This window comes from Aegilops tauschii, chromosome 3 (genome assembly GCF_002575655.3).
Source record: "Aegilops tauschii subsp. strangulata cultivar AL8/78 chromosome 3, Aet v6.0, whole genome shotgun sequence".
NCBI lineage: Eukaryota > Viridiplantae > Streptophyta > Magnoliopsida > Poales > Poaceae > Aegilops > Aegilops tauschii.
In genome coordinates, this window is record NC_053037.3 from 628,829,136 (window position 1) to 628,849,940 (window position 20,805).

Here is a 20,805-nt window from a genome sequence, read left to right on the forward strand (position 1 = left end):
TACAACCCGGATTCTAATGTATCCTGTGCACCTAGCTTCGTATGTGATTCACGAGCTAAAATCTATACCATTATTCATCCTGGAATCAAACACCATGTTATTCTCGTTGCTCTGAACCCTTTTCACACTTCGTTTCAGGCAACGAACGATTGCATGCCCGCTCGAAACTTCTCATGCTACCTTCATACTTTGCTCTCGATATTTTCTTAAGTTTCAATTCGAGAGTTACTTTCCACCTTCCCCCGATTTTATCAACCAGATAGTTAACCTTTCGGAGGTCCGTTTTTCCGAAGTTACCCCTTGTCCGTCATATGTACAATGAAAACTCCGAAGAAAGGATCACGACTTCATCATGATGACCTGAAGCAGAGAATTAAAGACATCAACAAAAGGGATCAACCTCTTCGAAAGGGCAGCCAAGACCGAGAAGACTCGTTAGGTTTTCGCTACCAACACTTTCCTCCCTTACTCCACCGCTTAAATCTCGGGACGAGATTTCTTGTAGTGGAGGAGAATTGTGACGCCTGGATAATTAAGCTACAGTAAACCTCTGTTAACAATGCCACGTCACCATGATTACTGTTATTAATCTGGTGTTAGTTCGAAACCGATTATAATTCAAAATTCAAAATCAAGCAAACAATAAAAGTTTTCAAATATTAAGACTAAAATGTTCAATAAATAGTAGTTAAATCAGAGGCTATGATAAAATTGTAAACAACATTAATGAAATTTGTTAAGTGACTTAAACAGCCTCAAACAGTGGCTGAAAATATTATTTAATAACCTCTTTATTAATACAAAAGAATTATGAAATGATATTTACCCCAAACTAGTTTTTGGTGGTAGAATATATTGTGCTGTGATTTGTGGGCCAGCTCTCATATTTTACAAAACTCATTTGGTGCCCAAACAATTAGCCAAAATAGAAAAGAATAAATAAAGAGTAAGAAAAACAAAACAGAAGAAAAAGGAACCCCCCCCCATACGCACGCTGGACCAACCGGCCCAGCTAGCCAACAGTGCCAGCCCAGCCCACCTACCTCAGCCTTTCGTCCTCCTCCTGGAACAGGAGAAGGCCGAGCCTCCATGGCCGCGGGGCACTCGCCCCCGCGCACTGCTGCGGCGCGGGTGGATGAGATCAGCCCCCGACGCTCTCCCTCTCTCTCGCCCAAACCCTAACCCACATCAGATCCCCCTCCTCCCCTCTCTCCCTCGCCCGCGCTCGCCCTTTCTCCCCACTGCCCGAGCGCCCCCGTCGCCGCCCTCCGCTCGATCCCGCGGCCACCGTGCCCCAATCGCCACTTTGCCGTGTCGTACGCCGTCGCCGCCCTCGACTACATCACCTCCGCCTCTCCGTTGAAGCTTGGAGCCACTGCAACGACCTCCCCGAGCTCGTCTTCCCCGCACGGCCGCCGTCGATCGCCGCCCCGTTTCGCCGCCTCGAGCCTCCCCCGAGCTCACTCTCGCACACCTGCAGGCTCAATGTGAGCCTCTTATCCCTCCTAGCCCTCTTCCGTCGCCGTTTACTCCCTTTAGCCGTCGTCCTCGACTTGCCCAAGCTCGCCACCGCATAGCACGTCGCCGGCGTCGTTCCGGCGACCATTTGGACGCGCGCTGCTGCTCATTGGCCTCGTCGCACTGCGTAGACCACGCCTAGCTGTTTATTTCACCCGCGCGCGCACCGTAGCACCGTCCCCGACGAGGCCCGTAGCTCACCGCCGCCACGGCTTGTCGCCGGTGCCACTCCGGCCATCCCCGCCCCTGCTGCTTGCTCCATCGGACGCGCCGCATCGCCAGCTAGCTGTAGCCGCAAACCACGCACGTTTTGGTGCCCCGTAGCGCCAAACCAGAAAGCGGCCGAACTCCGGCGACCGCCCCACCTCTCGCCGTCGTCGTTCTAGCCTATTACGGGCCGCGCCGCCACCGTAGGTGGATGCGGCGTCGAACGCCCGATCGAACGCGCCTAGCCGCACCTACCCCCGTGCCCTGTAGCATTTTTCCGGCCGTCTCCGGCGATGAGCCGCCGCGGGAGAGGCTCGCCGGAGCTCTCTCCGGCGCCCCGCCTACGTGGCACCGCCTAGGCCCCCCCCGGTCGCTGACCCGTGGGCCCCTGGGACCCGGCTGCCCTGTTGACTTTGGTCAACTGCTGACTGGGCAGGCCCCAGCCACTGACTGGTGGGCCCAGGAGCCCCACTTTGACCAGTTGACTGTGGTCAACGCTGACTGGGCCGGCTTCTGTCACAGACATGTGGGCCCCCGCTCTGATAATTAGTTTAATAAACGTTTTAAAAAAACAAGTAACTATACTAGCCTAAACACTCACTGACATATGGGGCCCACCCCTCTAATTAGACTGTTAGTTTAGTTTAAATTGCTGTTAGACTAACAGAGGCTGACATGTGGGTCCCACTGGACCCACAGGCCCGGTTTGACCCTGGTCAGCGAGTCTGTTGACTGCTGACGTCATCCCCACGCAATGCTGACGTCATATTCCTTTTCTGTTAATATAAATAATTCCAGAATATTGTTAAATCTTTCAAAAATCATATAAAATAATCCGTAGCTCGGATGAAAATGTTTTCTATATGAAAGTTGCTCAGAAAAATCCAACGAATCCGAATACGCGGTCCGTTCATTTGTCACATGCCTCTAGTATGCTGAACATGGAACTTTCCCCTCCGGTCATCTGTCTAGCATAGGTCTGGAACCGGGAAAACATTCCCGGTTGAATTTCCCCCTTCACCTATTCGTGTAGACATGCGTTAGGTCACACCCGACACGTCGTATTACCACGTTATGCTTTGGGATGCTATGGTTGCTTTATATTTACTATTTCTTCCCCCTCTTCTCTCCGGTAGACTACTAGACCGACGCTGCTGCTGCCCAGTTCGATTACGGAGTTGACGACCCCTCCTTGCCAGAGCAACCAGGCAAGCCCCCCCTGATCACCAGATATCGCCTATTCTTCTCTATACTGCTTGCATTAAAGTAGTGTAGCATGTTACTGCTTTCCGATATCCTATCCTGATGCATAGCCTACCCTTGCTACTACTGTTGTTACCTTTACCTGCAATCCTACATGCTTAGTATAGGATGCTAGTTTTCCATCAGTGGCCCTACATTCTTGTCCGTCTGCTGTGCTATACTATCGGGCCGTGATCACCTGGGCGGTGATCACGGGTATATACTTATATACTCTATACATGACACATGTGGTAAATAAAGTCGGGTCGGCTCGTAGGAGTACCCGCAAGTGGATCTTTGTGGCGGAGCGACAGGGCAGGTTGAGACCGCCTAGGTGAGAGGTGGGCCTGGCCCTGGACGGCGTCCGCGGTTACTTCGACATAACACGCTTAACGAGTTCTTGGTATTTGATCTGAGTCTGGCCATTTGGTCTATACGCACTAACCATCTACGTGGGAGTAGTTATGGGTATCCCGGCGTCGTGGTATCAGCCGAAGCCTTCGTGACGTCAGCGACTGAGTGGCGCGCGCCGGATTGGACTGGAACGCCACTAGGCTAGGTCTGCTTCCGGCCGCGTACGCAACGTGCAGGTGTGCATAGGGCGATGGGCCCAGACCCCTGCGCGCATAGGGTTAGACCGGCGTGCTGACCTCTCTGTTGTGCTTAGGTGGGGCTGCGACGTGTTGATCTTCCGAGGCCGGGCATGACCCAGAAAAGTGTGTCCGGCCAAATGGGATCGACCGTGTTGGGTTATGTGGTGCACCCCTGCAGGGAAGTTTATCTATTCGAATAGCCGTGTCCCTCGGTAAAAGGACGACCCGGAGTTGTACCTTGACCTTATGACAACTAGAACTGGATACTTAATAAAACACACCCTTCCAAGTGCCAGATATAACCCGGTGATCGCTCTCTAACAGGGCGACGAGGAGGGGATCGCCGGGTAGGTTTATGCTATACGATGCTACTTGGTGAACTTACCATCTACTCTCTTCTACATGCTGCAAGATGGAGGTGGCCAGAAGCGTAGTCTTCGACAAGACTAGCTATCCCCCCTTATTCTGGCATTCTGTAGTTCAGTCCACTGATATGGCCCTTTACACATATACCCATGCATATGTAGTGTAGCTCCTTGCTTGCGAGTACTTTGGATGAGTACTCACGGTTGCTTTTCTCCCTCTTTTCCCCTTTCTATACCTGATTGTCGCAACCAGATGCTGGAGTCCAGGAGCTAGAGATCCCGAGGATGATTCTACATGGAGTTCGGCTTCGAGGAGTAGTTAGGAGGTCCCAGGCAGGAGGCCTTGCCTTTTCGATCGTTGCTACTTTTGTGCTAGCCTTCTTAAGGCAAACTTGTTTAACTTATGTCTGTACTCAGATATTGTTGCTTCCGCTGACTCGTCTGTGATCGAGCACTTGTATTCGAGCCCTCGAGGCCCCTGGCTTGTATTATGATGCTTGTATGACTTATTTATGTTTTAGAGTTGTGTTGTGATATCTTCCCGTGAGTCCCTGATCTTGATCGTACACATTTGCGTGCATGATTAGTGTACGGTCAAATCGGGGGCGTCACAATGGCAGCCTTAACGGCACTTATGACCCGCTTCTGTGTGGGTGAAGACAGATGGTTGGCTCGTAGAATCAACAGTTCAGGTGATCCTGGCACCTCCGAGGTGCGGGGCGGCAACGGTAAACCTGGCCGCAATAAAAACAAACGTCGTAATAACAACAATGATGATGACGCAGATGATACGACAGTCAATGCCGGATTCAGCGGTCCCAAGTCCGGTCAGCGGAAGAAACCTTTCAAAGGCAACAAAACGGGCCATCCAACTTAGATAAAATCCTTGAGAGGCCCTGTCAGATTCATGGCACACCCGATAACCCCGCAAATCATACCAACAGGAACTATTGGGTTTTCAAACAGGCATGTAAGTTAAATACCGAGCACAAGGGAAAAGGGCCTCCAAGCGAAGACGATGACGAGCCCCGTCAGCCGAATACCGGGGGTAAGAAGCAGTTTCCCCCCGAGGTGAAGACAGTGAAAGCATGACAAAAAAATTCATTCGGCCCAAAATGTCACGGATGTGTCTTTTTTTGTAGTGCAAATAACCACCAGAGGGGCCCACGAGGTGGGCACAACCCACCTGGGTGCGCCAGGGAGCCTAGGCGCGCCCTGGTGGGTTGTGCCCTGCTCAGCCCACCTCCGGTGCCCATCTTCTGGTATATAAGTCATTTTGACCTAGAAAATATCAGGAGAGGACTTTAGGGATGAAGCGCCGCCATCTCGAGGCGGAACTTGGGCAGGAGCACTTTTGCCCTCCGGCGGAGCGATTCTGCCGGGGGAACTTCCCTCCCGGAGGGTGAAATCATCATCATCATCGTCACCAACAACTCTCCAATTTTGGGCAGGGCAATCTCCATCAACATCTTCAACAACACCATCTCCTCTCAAACCCTAGTTCATATCTTGTGTTCAATTTGTACCGGAACCTTAGATTGGTGCTTGTGGGTGAGTAGTAGTGTTGATTACATGTTGTAGTTGATTTCTATATGGTTTATTTGGTGGAAGATTATATGTTCAGATACATTATGCTATTTAATATCCCTCTGATCATGAGCTTGGTTATCATTTGTGAGTAGTTACTTTGGTTCTTGAGGTCACGGGAGAAATCTTGTTGCAAGTAATCATGTGAACTTGATATGTATGTATGTATGTAGTGATTCCCTTAGTGGTGTCACGTGAACGTCGACTACATGACACTTCACCATACTTGGGCCTAAGGGAATGCATTGTGGAGCAGTTATTAGATGATGGGTTGCGAGAGTGACAGAAGCTTAAACCCTAGTTTATGCGCTACTTCGTAAGGGACTGACTTGGATCCAAATAATACTTTTCTCGTAGTTGCGGATGCTTGCGAGGTGGTTAATCATAAGTAGGAGTTTTGTTCTAGTAAAAACATCACGTAAGCACCGGTTCATCCACATAAGGAAATTATCTCCATCTATTATTTTCAAAAATTGCACAGCCATATTTTTTCTTGTCGCTCCATTCACTACATGCTCCTAATAACTAAATTACTTGACAATTAGAACCTATGCACGTGGCTAATGTGGAAAAAAACATTATGCTTGCTACCATCTTTTATGTCAAAAAGTTGAACGTGTGCACAAATTAAGGTTGGTCCTTTACTTTCCTGCTGAAATTGGCGTACGAAATTGGTGTACCTTTTTTTTGAGAATCCAAAATTGGTGTAGCTCGTTAATGCAGATTTGGAACTGCTTTTTTTTTTTTGAGACAAATAGATTAGGAACTGCTGGCATCCATTGGTTAGCACGAATTGTAGTGGAGACTGAAAAAAGTACATATTTTTTCTGGGCTTCATCTTGTACTTGGCCCACCCAGCCAAAAAAAACTTGTACTTGGCCCACAAATATCAAATTAGGCTGGAGGCAATGGAAATCCCTATTCGCCGCTCGCTGCGGTAAACTGTCGGGATACCGCACAGGGGCAGCGATGCGAGCGACAAACATGGGCCGGCCCACTTCGAGTTTTACGCAGGTGCGGCCAACCGGTTTTAGGAACCTTCTAGAAGGTTCCCTAAACCGGGTTTTTTCCTGTGTTCTTTTCTTTTCGGTTTTTTGGCTTTACATTGTGTTTTATTTTTCTTTTCCTTCTTTTTCGTTTTTCCATTTTCTGTTTCTTTTTCTTTTTTTCCTGTTTATTTTTCCTATTCTATCTTTTGTTCTTTTTTCTTTTTCTTTCCTTCTATTTATTTTCTTTGTTTCGTTTTTTCTTTTCTTTCCATTTTATACCATTCTCACTTTTATTTTCCAACATATCTTCAGAATTTGTAAAAAATGTTCACATTTTTAAAATTTTGCTCGTTTTTCTAAAATGTTCCAATTTTGAAATTTTGTTCAGAAATTCCAATAATGTAGAATTCTAATATTTATTTTTCAATTTACAAAAATGATGGAAAATTCAAAAAGTGTAGAATTTCAAATTTAAAAAATGTTGCATTTTAATTTGTTCACACATTCAGAAAATGTTTGCAAGTTTCAAAATATGTTCCCACTTCAAAATTTGTTCGCAAATTCAAATAGTGTTCTGTTCATGTTTTCAAAATTTTGTTCGCTAAATAACAATTTTTTCCGAGGATCTCAAAAAATGTTCGCCTTTGAATTTTTGTGCACAAATTTAAAAAATGTTCGGCAATTTCACTTTCAAAATATGTTCACGAACAAAAAAATCCATGTTTTCATGAATTCATAAACATTTTAGGTAATATCAAAAAATGTTCGCATTTTGATATATTTTAATTGATTTCAAAAATTTTGCTTTGTTAATTTTTGTTCTTGTTTTGTCAAAAAATGTTCGCATTTTCAAAATTTTGTTCATCATTTTAAAAAATGTTCTCCCTTTGAATTTTGTTCCTTTTTTTCAAAAAATGCTTGGGTTTCACAAAACGTTCGACTTTTTATAAATTTGTTCAGAAGTTAGAAAAATTTCGTGTTTATATTTTTTTACTTTTTCCGAAAAGAAAGTCATGTTTGTGGCAAGCGAATCGGGGCTGCCATTTTAATTTTTTTCATATACACGGGGCTGCCATTTTAGACACCTAATCAAAGTAATGATGGTGGAGTTGTGTTACCAGTTTGCCGCTGTCGTTTACTTCTACTGTAGCGTTGCCAATTTGACAGTAGAACCCACATGTCGCAGTGGCTAGCAACGTGCGCATCCCACTTCACGGTCGCGTGTTCGAACCCCACTGCCCGCGCCCTGTGTCTCTTCTTTTTTTCATGTCGCCAACGCCTGCCACCCCGTGCACTGGAAATGGGCCGGCCCACGTGAGTCGCCCTATGCGAAACGCCACCTCTTTGCCGCAACGAGCGGCGCATAGGAGGTCCCGGAGGCAATACCTTTCATTAGCGCTTAACAATGAGATGAGCAAAGACACATATATGTAAGTGGTCCGGACTTCAGCTTGCCACTCGCATGAGCCTAGCAATTTTTTTTCTTTACTCCGACTCATCCCTTTTAGGCTGGAAACGTGTGCGATAAGAAGACATGCATATAGGTACTTCTCTCATGCATATCGCAGCCATTCTTTTTTACTATTTTCCTATTATTACATCTCAGCCCTACGTTTTCTATTGTTTTAGTAATATAATAGATAGATTGCCCCACAGTAATTGGTTTACCAACCATATGTTATTTTTCTCAAGAGAAGCCTCTAGTGAAAACTATGGCCCCCGGGTCTATCTTTTATCATATATTAAAACTAAAAATACCTTGCTACAAATTTTTTATGTATTTTATTTTGTATTTTTGTTCAATCTATCTATCAAAAACTATACAAGTTATCTTGCTCGTAACCGTTGTGGGATTGACAACCCCTCTACGCGTTGGTTGCAAGTATTTGTTGTTTGTGTGCGGGTGCCGTTTACATAGTGTTGCTTGGTTCTCCTACTGGATTGATAAGCTTGGTTTCATAACCGAGGGAAATACTTATCTCTACTGTACTGCATCATCCTCTCCTCTTTGAGGAAATCCCAACGCAGCTCACAAGTAGCAGAGACGTCCATTCCGAGTCATGTGGGCTATTTCAATAGTCAAACGCTTCGTCCCAGCTCCCCTCCTCTATCTCTCGTAGTTCCCTGAAAAACTAAGACGGAAAAAACGTTCTTAAAACACGGGTTGTCGCCACAGCAACACCTCTGACATCTAGCAGCAGCTCGCCATCCCCTCTCGCTCCAACAGCACACTCTCCAGCCAGCTACTGTGGGAGTCGTGGTCGTAGCATCCCTGCAAGCTGCCCCCTATATCCCATCTGCGACCTGCAACATCGACGGGTGGTGTCCCAGCATCTCTTCTGTCGGTCACAACTCATAGCAACGTTGGTCCCAGCCCGGGGTGACCAAGGTGCCTATCCTAGAACACATTGACCATAGTACTAGCAAGCTGAGGTGTCATTCCCTGTTTGGGGTGACCATAGTTGCATTATCCCACCCCACCCCTCCCATTTTGTCGCCTGGCTGCCAACATCATATTGTAGCAACACATCAGTCGTTACCTCACATAGTGGCTATGGCCAATTGCCAGAGGCAGTGTCCCATGCTTCGATTCATAGCTTTGAAGCCATAACCATTGTCGGCTCTATATCCGGCGTATCTCGTAGTAGGGGTCCTAACCTAGGCGTCTTGGTGCGTTGGTAACATGGACACAAGGTTTTACCCAGGTTCGGGCTCTCTCAAAGAGATAATACCCTACATCCTGCTTTTGATTGTATTCATATGGGGGGATAGTATAGAGTACATGTATCTACCACGAGATTGTTCTAATGAATATAAGTTGATCTATTGACTAGCCTGGCCTCGGTTTATATAACACACCAGAGGACTAGGGTTTTCGGAGAGTCCTTGGCTTGAGCGCCAAGTCTTGTGAAGTCTTCCTTGTATGCGGCATGGGCTGCCTAAAGTGGCCCATTAGTGAATCGCCATGGCGGTCCTCGGCCCGATCCAGCTGGTCGGGAGATGACGTGGTGAGTACCCCCTAGTCCAGGACACCGTCAACCATGAAGGGAAAGGTGGAGAAGGAGGCCGATGACGAGCATCGAGGAGCGACTCTACCGGAGAAACTTTCATGTTCATCGTCGGGATCACATGCACTCTATTCATCATCCGGATCATCTTCTCCATCAACATCTTTATCAGCACCATCTCATCTTCGAACCCTAGATCGTCCCTCTTGCTCAATATTTGTGTCAAAGTTCATATTGGTACCTATGATTATTTTATGTGTTGATTACACGCTTGTAGTTGATGCATAGGACAATTATTTGTGAAAGATTGTTATGTTCAGATTGTTCCTCATATATTCATACCTACTAATCGTTATCCATATGATGTCTTGTGAGTTGATCCATTAGTTCTTGAGGACATGCGAAAAGTCTTATTGATAGTTGTCATGTGAAGTAGATTACCATTCAATGTTTTGATTATATGTTGTGTTGTTCTTCCTCTAGTGGTGTTATGAGAACATCAATCGCATGGCACTTCACCATATTTGGGCCTAGGGGAAGGAATTGTGGAATCAGTTTGTTGATGATGGGTTGCTGGAGTGATAGTAAACCAAACCCCAGTTTATCAATTGTTCGGCGAGGGGCTTTTTTGGATCCAATTGTTTAAAGTTAAGTTAAATTTAGCTTGATTACTTCAAATGTAGGGAACGGTTTATCAAATGATAGGCCGACGATTCCACATGAATTAAATAAACTTCGAATGTAGTATAAACAAACACGAACAAAACCCTTTAACGACGGTACAACATCACTTCCACCAATGTGGTTGGTGGTCCTTATCACTATGTCGTCAAGCTACCCAAGTGACACATCACTTCTTTTCCAGATTAAGCATGGGCCCTTGCTTGGATCTGGTAAACTCTTCTTTCATTCATTGCTTATAAAGTACCAGCAGATTGTGCTTTGTGGACACCCCGGAACGACACCATCCATGAGGGGAATGCAAGGTGTTGACATGCAAGTTTTCATGTCATACACCATGCCCCAATCCCTACCTCTCCCACCGATCTAGTACACACAATCACCCTTGAGTCCCAGAACACCTTCCGCATATATCGACACTGCATTGTTCCTCCCAAAAAACACTGAGTGTCCCCTTAAGTCGGCCACAACGTCCCAACATGGTCGGCGCTGGGGGTCATACCTCAGAACAAATACTTTGTCATGTTCTACAAGGCAACGACACCCTCCTGGCAGCTGCAAACTAACCATGCAGGCTGCATTCCTCCACATTTGGTATATGCTACCATTGCATAACACAAGGTTATTAGCACTAGTGAAAGTCGATATTGAATTATATGGCGGGGCGAATCTGGTGGCGGCGTCGAATAGTAGGTTGCTTCCCACATATGACAACAGTGTCTCTATAGTGGCTGGTGCGTTTAGATCTGCTCCTGTCCTGTGCATCTGGATGATCCGCTTGTTATGCACTACCTGATGTGCTAATGTGTGGCCCTCGTGGATGACAGAGTTCCCTGCGGCGGTGATGAGGCAGGCGGAGGACGTGGACATCTCCGAACCGAGTGAGGTAGTAAACCATACCATATATGTGGTAGAGGAGGTTGGCGATCTGGTCTTCCTCGGCGAGGCGGATGGGGTCGAGGACGGCCCACCTCCTGGCCCCAGCAGTAACGTAGGCAAGCCTATTGATGTCACATATCACGGCGGCGAGGAAGTCGTTAGTGGTGGGGTTGGGTGCAAAGACCATCTTGGAGATGAGCGGCTGTCGTAGATCAGCGGGGGCAGGAGGATCTCAGCGGCCATGACTGGGTGGAAAAGGTTGAAGAGACTATGACTGTCGTTGATGCAGACAGAGAGGGCAAGCCATCCGCCGCAGCAGCCAAGATAGGTCCTAACCGAGGAGATTGTGGTGAGCTTGAAGGAACGGCATGCAGCGGGGCAGAGATTGCCATGAAGAGATGGGTTTGAGCCCGAAGGAGCGACACGTGAGGATCGAGGCTACAGTGGTACGATGCTCTATGGCGGTGGTGATGCAGCGCTTGCCGTGGTCGTCGTTGTGGTACACGAGCAGCGATGACAACGGCGGAGTGAGCGTGGAACGCCATGTCGTGCAAGTTCCCCGCGCACCCGCATAGCTCTTGAGGTCGTCAAGTCCGTCGGCGATGCGGCAGACAAGCTCCGGCGGCAGGTCTGCCCAGGCCCGACATGACAACATGGTGGGGCAAGAATTTTGGCGAGGTTGGGGAATTTCTTAATGAAAAACAAGGGGCTTTCAATCAGACAAAGATAGAAAGAAAGAAAGAAAGAAAGAAACATAGAAGTTGAGTGCCCTGGCCTATGATGGAAATCTTTTAAAGCATCTGACCGAGCCACGGAAACGTGCATGCACAAATTGCAGTAGTAGCTGTATATATAATTTAATTAATGCTTCCTGAAGTCGTGATTTCCTTCCGCCAAATCAATATAGAATTTAATTAATGCTTTGAGAAATTACGCAAAATACTCAAATGTTTTTCCTTGGTAAATAATGATTTCTTACACTTTTTGTTGTTGTTTTTGGTAAGTCGTGATTCCTTGAAAATAGACATATACTCCATCGGTCCCACATTACCTGGCTCAGATTTTACTAAGTAAGGATGTATCTAGACACGTGTAAGTATTGGATACATTTATATCTATACAAATCTAGATCAACTAATTTGGAGCGAAGGTTGTACAAAATATTAATGTTGCTCAGAAATCACAGATTTGCTTCCAACAAACAACTAAAATATTTTTCCTATAGCACTAAAGTGGCATGGACACTTCAATTTTGGCCAACACTCAGTGTGTGAACACCGACGCGCTTGGTCGTTGCAATGTGAGACTGCTACGTCTCCAACCTATCTATAATTTTTTATTGCTCCATGTTATTAGAGTATCAATCTTGGATGTTTTATATACATTTACAAGCAACTTTATATCATTTTTTCGGATTAACCTACTAACTTAGTGCCCAGTACCAATTGTTGTTTTTTCTTCTTTTTTGACTTTGCAGAATATGAGTACCAAACGAAGTCTGAATGTCATGATACTTTTTGGAGATTTTTTATGGCAATAAGAGACCCTGGAAACTTCGGGGAGGATCGAGAAGACAAAGGAGTGGCCCACTAGGCACCAGGGCGCGCAAGGGGCCTTGGGCGCGCCTGGTACATAGTGGGGCCCATGAGCCTCTATTTGACCTGACTCCGCCTCTATAAATACTCAAAAATCAGGAAACCTACCAGGGAGTCTACGAAATACTTTTTTCGCTGCCGCAAGCCTTTGTTCTCGAGAGATCCCATCCGGGGACCCTTTCTGGCACTCTGCCGGAGGGAGAAACAATCATGAAGGGGTTCTTCATCACCCTTGATGTCCCTTCGATGATGCATCAATAGTTTACCACGGACCTATGGATCCATAGTTAGTACCTAGATGGCTTCTTCCCTCGTTTTGATTCCCAATACAATGTTCTCCTTGGTGTTCTTGGAGATCTATTTGTTGTAATGACTTTTGGCGGTGTTTTTGCTGGGATCCGATGAATTGTGAGTTTATGATCAGATCTGTCCATGAATATTATTTGAGTTTTCTCTAAACTCTTTTATGCATGATTAATAAAGCTTCGTATTTCTTCTCCGATTTATTGGTTTGGTTTGGCCAACTAAATTGATTTATCTTGCCATGGGAAGAGGTGCTTTGTAATGGGTTTGATCTTGAAGTGCTCAATCCTAATGACAAAAATGGTAAAAAATGGGGTTTATTCCTACGTGTCTTTATCTAGTCTACATCAGGTCATGTTGCGTAATGCATTACTCTATTTTTCCAGGAACTTAATACACTAGATGCATGTTGGATAGCGGTCGATGTGTGGAGTAATAGTAGTAGATGCAGGCAGGAGTCAATCTACTAATTTTGGATGTGATGCCTATGTACGATCATTGCCTTGGATATGAATATAATTATTTGCTTTTCAACCAATTGCCCAACAGTAATTTGTTTACCCACCATATGTTATTTTCTTGAGAGAAGCCTCTAGTTAAAATATGCCCCCAGGTCTATCTTTTATCATATATTAAAACTAAAAATACCTTGTTGTAATTTCCTTTTATGTATTCTATTTTGTATTTTTGTTCAATCTATATATCAAATACTATACAATTTATCTTGCTCCTAACCGTTGAGGGATTGACAACCCCTCTACGCATTGGGTTGCATGAATTTGTTGTTTGTGTGCAGGTGTTGTTTACATATTGTTGCTTGGTTCTCCTACTGGATTGATAAGCTTTGTTTCATAACAGAGGGAAATACTTATCTCTACTGTACTGCATCATCCTCTCCTCTTTGAGGAAATCCCAACGCAGCTCACAAGTAGTAAAGACGTCCATTCCGAGTCATGTCGGCTATTTCAATAGTCAAACGCTTCGTCGCAGCTCCCCTCCTCTATCTCCCGTAGGTCCCTAAAAAACTAAGACGAAAAAAAACATTGTTAAAACATGGGTTGTCACCACAGAAACACCTTTCACATCAAGCAGCAGCTCGACATCCCCTCCCACTCCAACACCACACCCTCCAGCCAGCTACTGTGGCGGTCATGGTCGTAGCATCCGTGCAAGCCAGCCCCCACATCCCATCTACAAGCTGCCGCATCGTCGGATGGCGTCCCAGCATCTCTTTTGTTGAGGTGTCATTCCCTGTCCAGGGTGACCATAGTTGCATTATCCCACCCCACCCCTCTCCCAATTTGCCGCTTGGCTGCCAACATCGTATTGCAACAACACATCAGTCGGTACCTCGCATAGTGGCTATGGCCAATCGCCAGAGGCAGCGGCCCATGCTTCAGTTCGCCATATTGAAGCCATGCCATGAAGGGAGAGGTGGAGAAGGAGGCCGACGACGAGCATGGAGGAGTGACTCTACCGGAGAAACTTCCATGTTCATCATCGGTATCACCAACACTCTATTCATCATCAGGATCATCTTCTCCATCAACATCTTCACCAGCACCATCTGATCTTCGAACCCTAGATCATCCCTCTTGCGCAGTCTTTGTATCAAAGTTCATAATGGTACATGTGAGTATATTATGTGTTGATTACACGTTTGTAGTTGATGCATAGGAGAATTATTTGTGAAAGATTGTTATGTCAGATTGTTCTTCATATATTCATCCTACTGATCATTATCCGTACGATGTCTTGTGAGTTGATCCATTAGTTGTTGAGGACACACGAAAAGTCTTAGTGATAGTACTCATGTGAAGTAGATACCATTCAATGTTTCTATTATATGCTGTGTTGTTATTCCTCTACTGGTGTTATGAGAACGTCGATTGTATGACACTTCACCATATTGAGGCCTAGGGGAAGGAATTGTGGAATCAGGTTGTTGATTATGGGTTGCTGGAGTGATAGTAACCCAAACCCAATTTATCAATTGTTATGTGACGGGATGTTTTGGATCCATTTGTTTAAGGTTATGTTAAATTTATCTTGATTACTTCAAATGAAGGGAACGGTGAATCAAATGACAGGCTGACGATTCCACATGAACTAAATGAACTTCGAATGTAGGATAAAAACACACGAACAAAACCCTTTACCGACGGTACAACATCACTTCCACCAACGTGGTTGGTGGTCCTTATCACTATGTCGCCAAGCTGCCCCAGTGACGAATCACTTTCTTCCCATATTAAGCATGGGCCCTTGCTCGGGTCTGGTAAATTCTTATTTCATTCATCGCTTAGAAAGTACTAGCAGATTATGCTTTGTGGAGACCCCGGAATGACACCATCCATGAGGGGAATGCAAGGTGTTGACCTACCAGTTTTCATGTCAAAGACCATGCCCCAATCCCTACCTCTCCCACCGATCCAGTACACACAATCACCCTTGAGTCCTGGAACACCTTCTGCATATATCGACATTGCTTTGTTCCTCCCAACAAACACTAAGTGTCCCCTTAAGTCTGTCAGAATGTCCCAACATGGTAGGCGCTAGGGGTCATACCTCAGAAAAAATATTTTGTCATGTTCGATATGACAACGACCCACTCCTGGCAGCTGCATACTAACCGTGGAGGCTGCATTCCTCCAGATTTGGTATATGTTACAATCGCAGAACACAAGGTTATTAGTGCTAGTGAAAGTCGAGATTGTATTATATGGCGGGGCGAAACTGGTGGCCAAGTCGAACAGTAAGTTGCTTCCCACAGATGAAAACAATGTCTCTATAGTGGTCGGCACTTTTAGATCTGGTGTTGTCCTGTGCATCTAGATGATCCGCTTGTTATGCACTACATGATGTGCTAATGTGTGGCCCTCCAGAATGACAGGTACCCTGCGGCGGCGCTACAGCAGGCGGAGCTTGTGGACATCTCCAAACCGAGTGAGGCAGTAGACCATACCATTTCCGTGGTAGAGGAGGCCAGTGATCTGGTCTCCATCGGCGAGGCGGATGGGGTCGAGGACGGCCCACCTCCCGGCCCCTGCGGCGATGTAGGCAAGCCTATTGATGTCACATATCACAGCGGCCAATAAGTCGTTAGTGGTGGGGTTGGGTGCAAAGACCATCTTGGAGACGAGGCGCCTATCGTAGATCAGCGGGGGCAGGAGGATCTCAGCGGCCATGACAAAGAGGCTGAGCAGACTATGACCGTCGTCTATGCAGACAAAGAGGGCAAGCCATCCGCCGCAGTAGACAAGACAGGTCCAAACACAGGGGATTGTGGTGAGCTTGATGCGTGAGGGTCAAGGCTACAGTGGTACGACGCTTGATTGCGGAGGTGGTGCAGCGCTTGCCGGGGTCGTCGCTGTGGTCCATGAGCAGCGACGAGAATGGTGGCATGAGCGCGAAACGCCTTGTCAGGTAAGTTCCCCGCGCACTCGCGTAGCACTTGAGGGCGTCAAGTCCGTCGGCGATGCGGCAGACAAGCTCCGGCGGAAGGTCTGCCCAGCCACGGCACAACAACATGGCGGGGCAAGAATTTTGGCGAGGTTAGGGAATTTCTTAATGAAAAATGAGGGGCTTTTCCTCACACAAGGAAGAAATAAATAAATAAACAGAGATGTTGAGTGCCTTGGCCTATGATGGAAATCTTTTAAAGCGTTGACTGAGCCACGGAAACGTGCATGCAGAAAATTGCTTGCATAAATTGCTGTAAAAGCTGTATATATAATTTAATGAATGCTTCGAGAAGTCATGATTTCCTTCTGCCAAATCAATATAGAATTTAATTAATGCTTCAACAAATTACTAAAAATACTCAAATGGTCTTCGTTGGTAAATCGTGATTTCTTAGTCTTTCTTTTGTTGTTTTTGGTAAGTCGTGATTGCTTGAAAATAGACATATACTCCATCGGCCTCGCGTTAGCTGGCTCAGATTTTACTAAATAAGGATGTATCTAGACAAACTTAAGTGTTGGATACATTTGTATCTAAACAAATCTAGATCAACTAATTTGTAGCGAAGGTTGTACAAAATATTAATGTTGTTAAGAAATCACAGATTTTCTTCCAACAAACAACTTAAATAATTTTCACGTAGCACTAAAGTGGCATGGACACTTAAATTTTCGCCAACGCTCGGTGTGGAGAAGGAGGCTGACGGCGAGCATGGAGGAGCGACTCAACCGGAGAAACTTTCATGTTCATCATCGGGATCACCAACACTCTTTTCATCATTGGGATCATCTTCTCCATCGACATCTTCACCAACACCATCTAATCTTCAAACCCTAGATCATCCCTCATGCTCAATATTTGTATCAAAGTTCATATTGGTACCTGTGAGTATTTTATGTGTTGATTACACATTTGTAGTTGATGCATTGGAGAATTATTTGTGAAAAATTGTTATGTTCAGCTTGTTCTTCATATATTCATACCTACTGATCATTATCCATATGATGTCTTGTGAGTTGATCCATTATTTCTTGAGGACATGCGAAAAGTCTTATTGGTAGTAGTCATGTGAATTAGATAACCATTCAATGTTTTGATTATATTTTGTGTTGTTCTTCATCTAGTGGTGTTATGAGAATGTCGATTGCATGACACTTCACCATATTGAGGCCTAGGAGAAGGAATTGTGGAATCAGTTTGTTGATTATGGGTTGCTAGAGTGATAGTAACCCAAACCCCACTTTATCAATTGTTATGTGAGAGGTTGTTTCGGATCCAATCGTTTAATGCTATGTTAAATTTATCTTGTTTATTTCAAATGTAGGGAACGGTGAATCAAATGGTAGGCCGGCAATTCCAAATGAATTAAATAAACTTCGAATGTAGTATACAAAAAACATGAACAAAACCCTTTACCGACGGTACAACATCACTTCCACCAATGTGGTTGGTGGTCCTTATCACTATGTTGCCAGGCTGCCCTACTGACGCATCACTTTTTTCCAGATTAAGCATGGGCCTTTGCTCGGGTCGGGTAAACTCTTCTTTCATTCACCGCTTAGAATGTACCAGCAAATTGTGCTTTGTGGAAACCCCGGAATTTCGCCATCCATGAGGGGAATGCAAGGTATTGACCTGCCAGTTTTGATGTCATAGACCATGCCGCCATCACTACCTCTCCCACCGATCCAGTACACACAATCACCCTTGAGTCCTGGAACACCTTCTGCATATATCGACACTGCCTTGTTCCTCCCAACAAACACTAAGTGTCCCCTTAAGTCGGTCAGAACGTCCCAACATGGTCGGCGATGGGGGTCATACCTCAGAACAAATATTTTTTCATGTACGATATGACAACGACCCACTCCTGCCAGCTGCATACTAACCGTGGAGGCTGCATTCCTCCAGATTTGGTATATGGTACAATCGCAGAACACAAGGTTATTAGCGCTAGTGAAAGTCGAGATTGTATTATATGGCCGGGCGAAAGTAGTGGCCACGTCAGACAGTAAGTTGCTTCCCACAGATGACAACAATGTCTCTAGAGTGGTCGACACTTTTAGATCTGGTGATGTCCCGTGCATCTAGATGATCCGCTTGTTATGCACTACATGATGTGCTAATGTGTGGCCCTCGAGAATGACAGGTTCCCTGCGGCGGCGCTACAGCAGGCGGAGCATGTGGACATCTCCAAACCGAGTGAGCCAGTAGACCATACCATTTCTCTGGTAGATGAGGTCGGTGATCTGGTCTCCATCGGCGAGGCGGATGGGGTCGAGGACGGCCCACCTCCCGGCCCCTGTGGCGATGTAGGAAAGCCTATTGATGTCACATATCATGGCAGCCAATAAGTCCTTAGTGGTGGGGCTGGGTGCAAAGACCATCTTGGAGACGAGGCGGCTATCGTAGATCAGCGGGGGCAGGAGGATCTCAGCGGCCATGACGGGGTGGAATAGGCTGAGCAGACTATGACCGTCGTCGATGCAGACAAAGAGGGCAAACCATCCACCGCAGTAGGCAAGACAGGTCCTAACACAGGGGATTGTGGTGAGCTTGATGCGTGACGGTCAAGGCTACAGGGGTACGACGCTTGACGGCGGCGGTGGTGCAGCGCTTGGCGGGGTCGTCGCCGTGGTCCACGAGCAGCGACGAGAATGGTGGCATGAGCGCGAAACGCCATGTCAGGTAAGTTCCCCGCGCACTCGCGTAGCACTTGAGGTCATCAAGTCCGTCGGCGATGTGGCAGACAAGCTCCGGCGGCAGGTCTGCCCAGGCACGACAAGACAACATGGCGGGGCAAGAATTTTGGCGAGGTTAGGGAATTTCTTAATGAAAAATGAGGGGCTTTTTCTCACACAAAGAAAGAAAGAAATAAATAAACACAGAAGCTGAGTGCCCTGGCCTATGATGGAAATCTTTTAAAGCGTTGACTGAGCCACGGAAACGTGCATGCAAAAAATTGCTTGCATAAATTGCCGTAACAATTGTATATATAATTTAATTAATGCTTCGAGAAGTCATGATTTCCTTCCGCCAAATCAATATATAATTTAATTAATGCTTCAACAAATTACTAAAAATACTCAAATGTTTTTCCTTGGTAAATCGTGATTTCTTACTCTTTCTTTTTTAGGTTTTGGTAAGTCGTGATTGCTTGAAAATAGACATATACTCCATCGGTCTAGCGTTAGCTGGCTCAGATTTTACTAAATAAGGATGTATCTAGACAACCTTAAGTGTTGGATACATTTGTATCTAAGCAAATCTAGATCAACTAATTTGTAGCGAAGGTTGTACAAAATATTAATGTTGTTCAGAAATCACAAATTTGCTTCCAACGAACAACTGAAATATTTTTCACATAGCACTAAAGTGGCATGGACACTTAAATTTTGGCCAACGCTCGGTGTGGAGAAGGAGGCTGACGGCGAGCATGGAGGAGCGACTCAATCGGAGAAACTTTCATGTTCATCATCGGGATCACCAACACTTTATTCATCATTGGGATCATATTCTCCATCGACATCTTGCCAGGGGCTTCATAGCGCCCCACAGCATGGCAACAAAAGTCCGAACACTTTTACAGTATAGTTCGGCACCCTGAATTTAGCACTACATGCATCGGCTCCGAATCATGTCTTTGGTCAATAGTTGGGTTGCCCGGCTCTTGTGCTTGCTACCTTACGTTCCGCTATATCGGCTAAGGTAGTAAAGGGAGAACTACTATGATTGTGCACTGGTTTATCCAAAGGAGCACCTCAGTAGAGAAAGCCGAAAATTGACTGTCATGATACGGCGAGAGCCGGTCAGCTATTCGGAGGTTGGAAATCGTTGGAGATTTCTCCCTCATTACGCGTATCGGTACTTCCCGATCAGACGCGCATAGCACTCTGGTTCGGATACTAGGGGCTGCGCACATGTTTTATTGTAAAACTCCTATGGCTAAGTGAGGGCGTTCAAGCGGCATAGTCTGATTGCCTTGTTCGTTGCGCTAAACAACTCCTTCAAGGACCATATAATTGGATCAAGATTGTTTAGATTCCATCCCAAACACCTTCGTACTAACTACGTGGGGGCAGAAGCCGGCGACTGGCCAACCCTCAGATTTCATACAACACGGCCGCACAGGAGGAAAAAATTAAAACATAAAAAGCATTATATTACAAAACCGACATTGTTTCATCATTCAAGGCAAAGACAACATGAATGTATTCATTCGAAATTAATGTCTTGCCCACACTGTGTTGCTACAATGCGAGACCCCTATAGGACATCCGCAAAATAACGCTCAGGTGTGCGGTGCTCCTTGCCCTTTGGCGCCCCCCTGTCAGCTCGACGGCGTCCATCTTCGCCCACCACATCTTGCAACGGGC

The 20,805-nt window shown here is 45.8% G+C and overlaps 4 pseudogenes; all 4 read right to left on the reverse strand.

Moving 5' to 3' along the window:
- Nucleotides 1-350: 350 nt before the first annotated feature.
- LOC141020559 (uncharacterized) lies at nt 351-10,955 on the reverse strand (annotated as a pseudogene).
- Nucleotides 10,956-10,971: 16 nt separating this feature from the next.
- On the reverse strand, nt 10,972-11,769 carry LOC109784339 (uncharacterized; annotated as a pseudogene).
- A 3,489-nt stretch (nt 11,770-15,258) lies between these two features.
- Nucleotides 15,259-15,798, reverse strand: LOC141020547 (uncharacterized; annotated as a pseudogene).
- Nucleotides 15,799-16,498, reverse strand: LOC109785248 (uncharacterized; annotated as a pseudogene).
- Between the last annotated feature and the right edge of the window lie 4,307 nt (nt 16,499-20,805).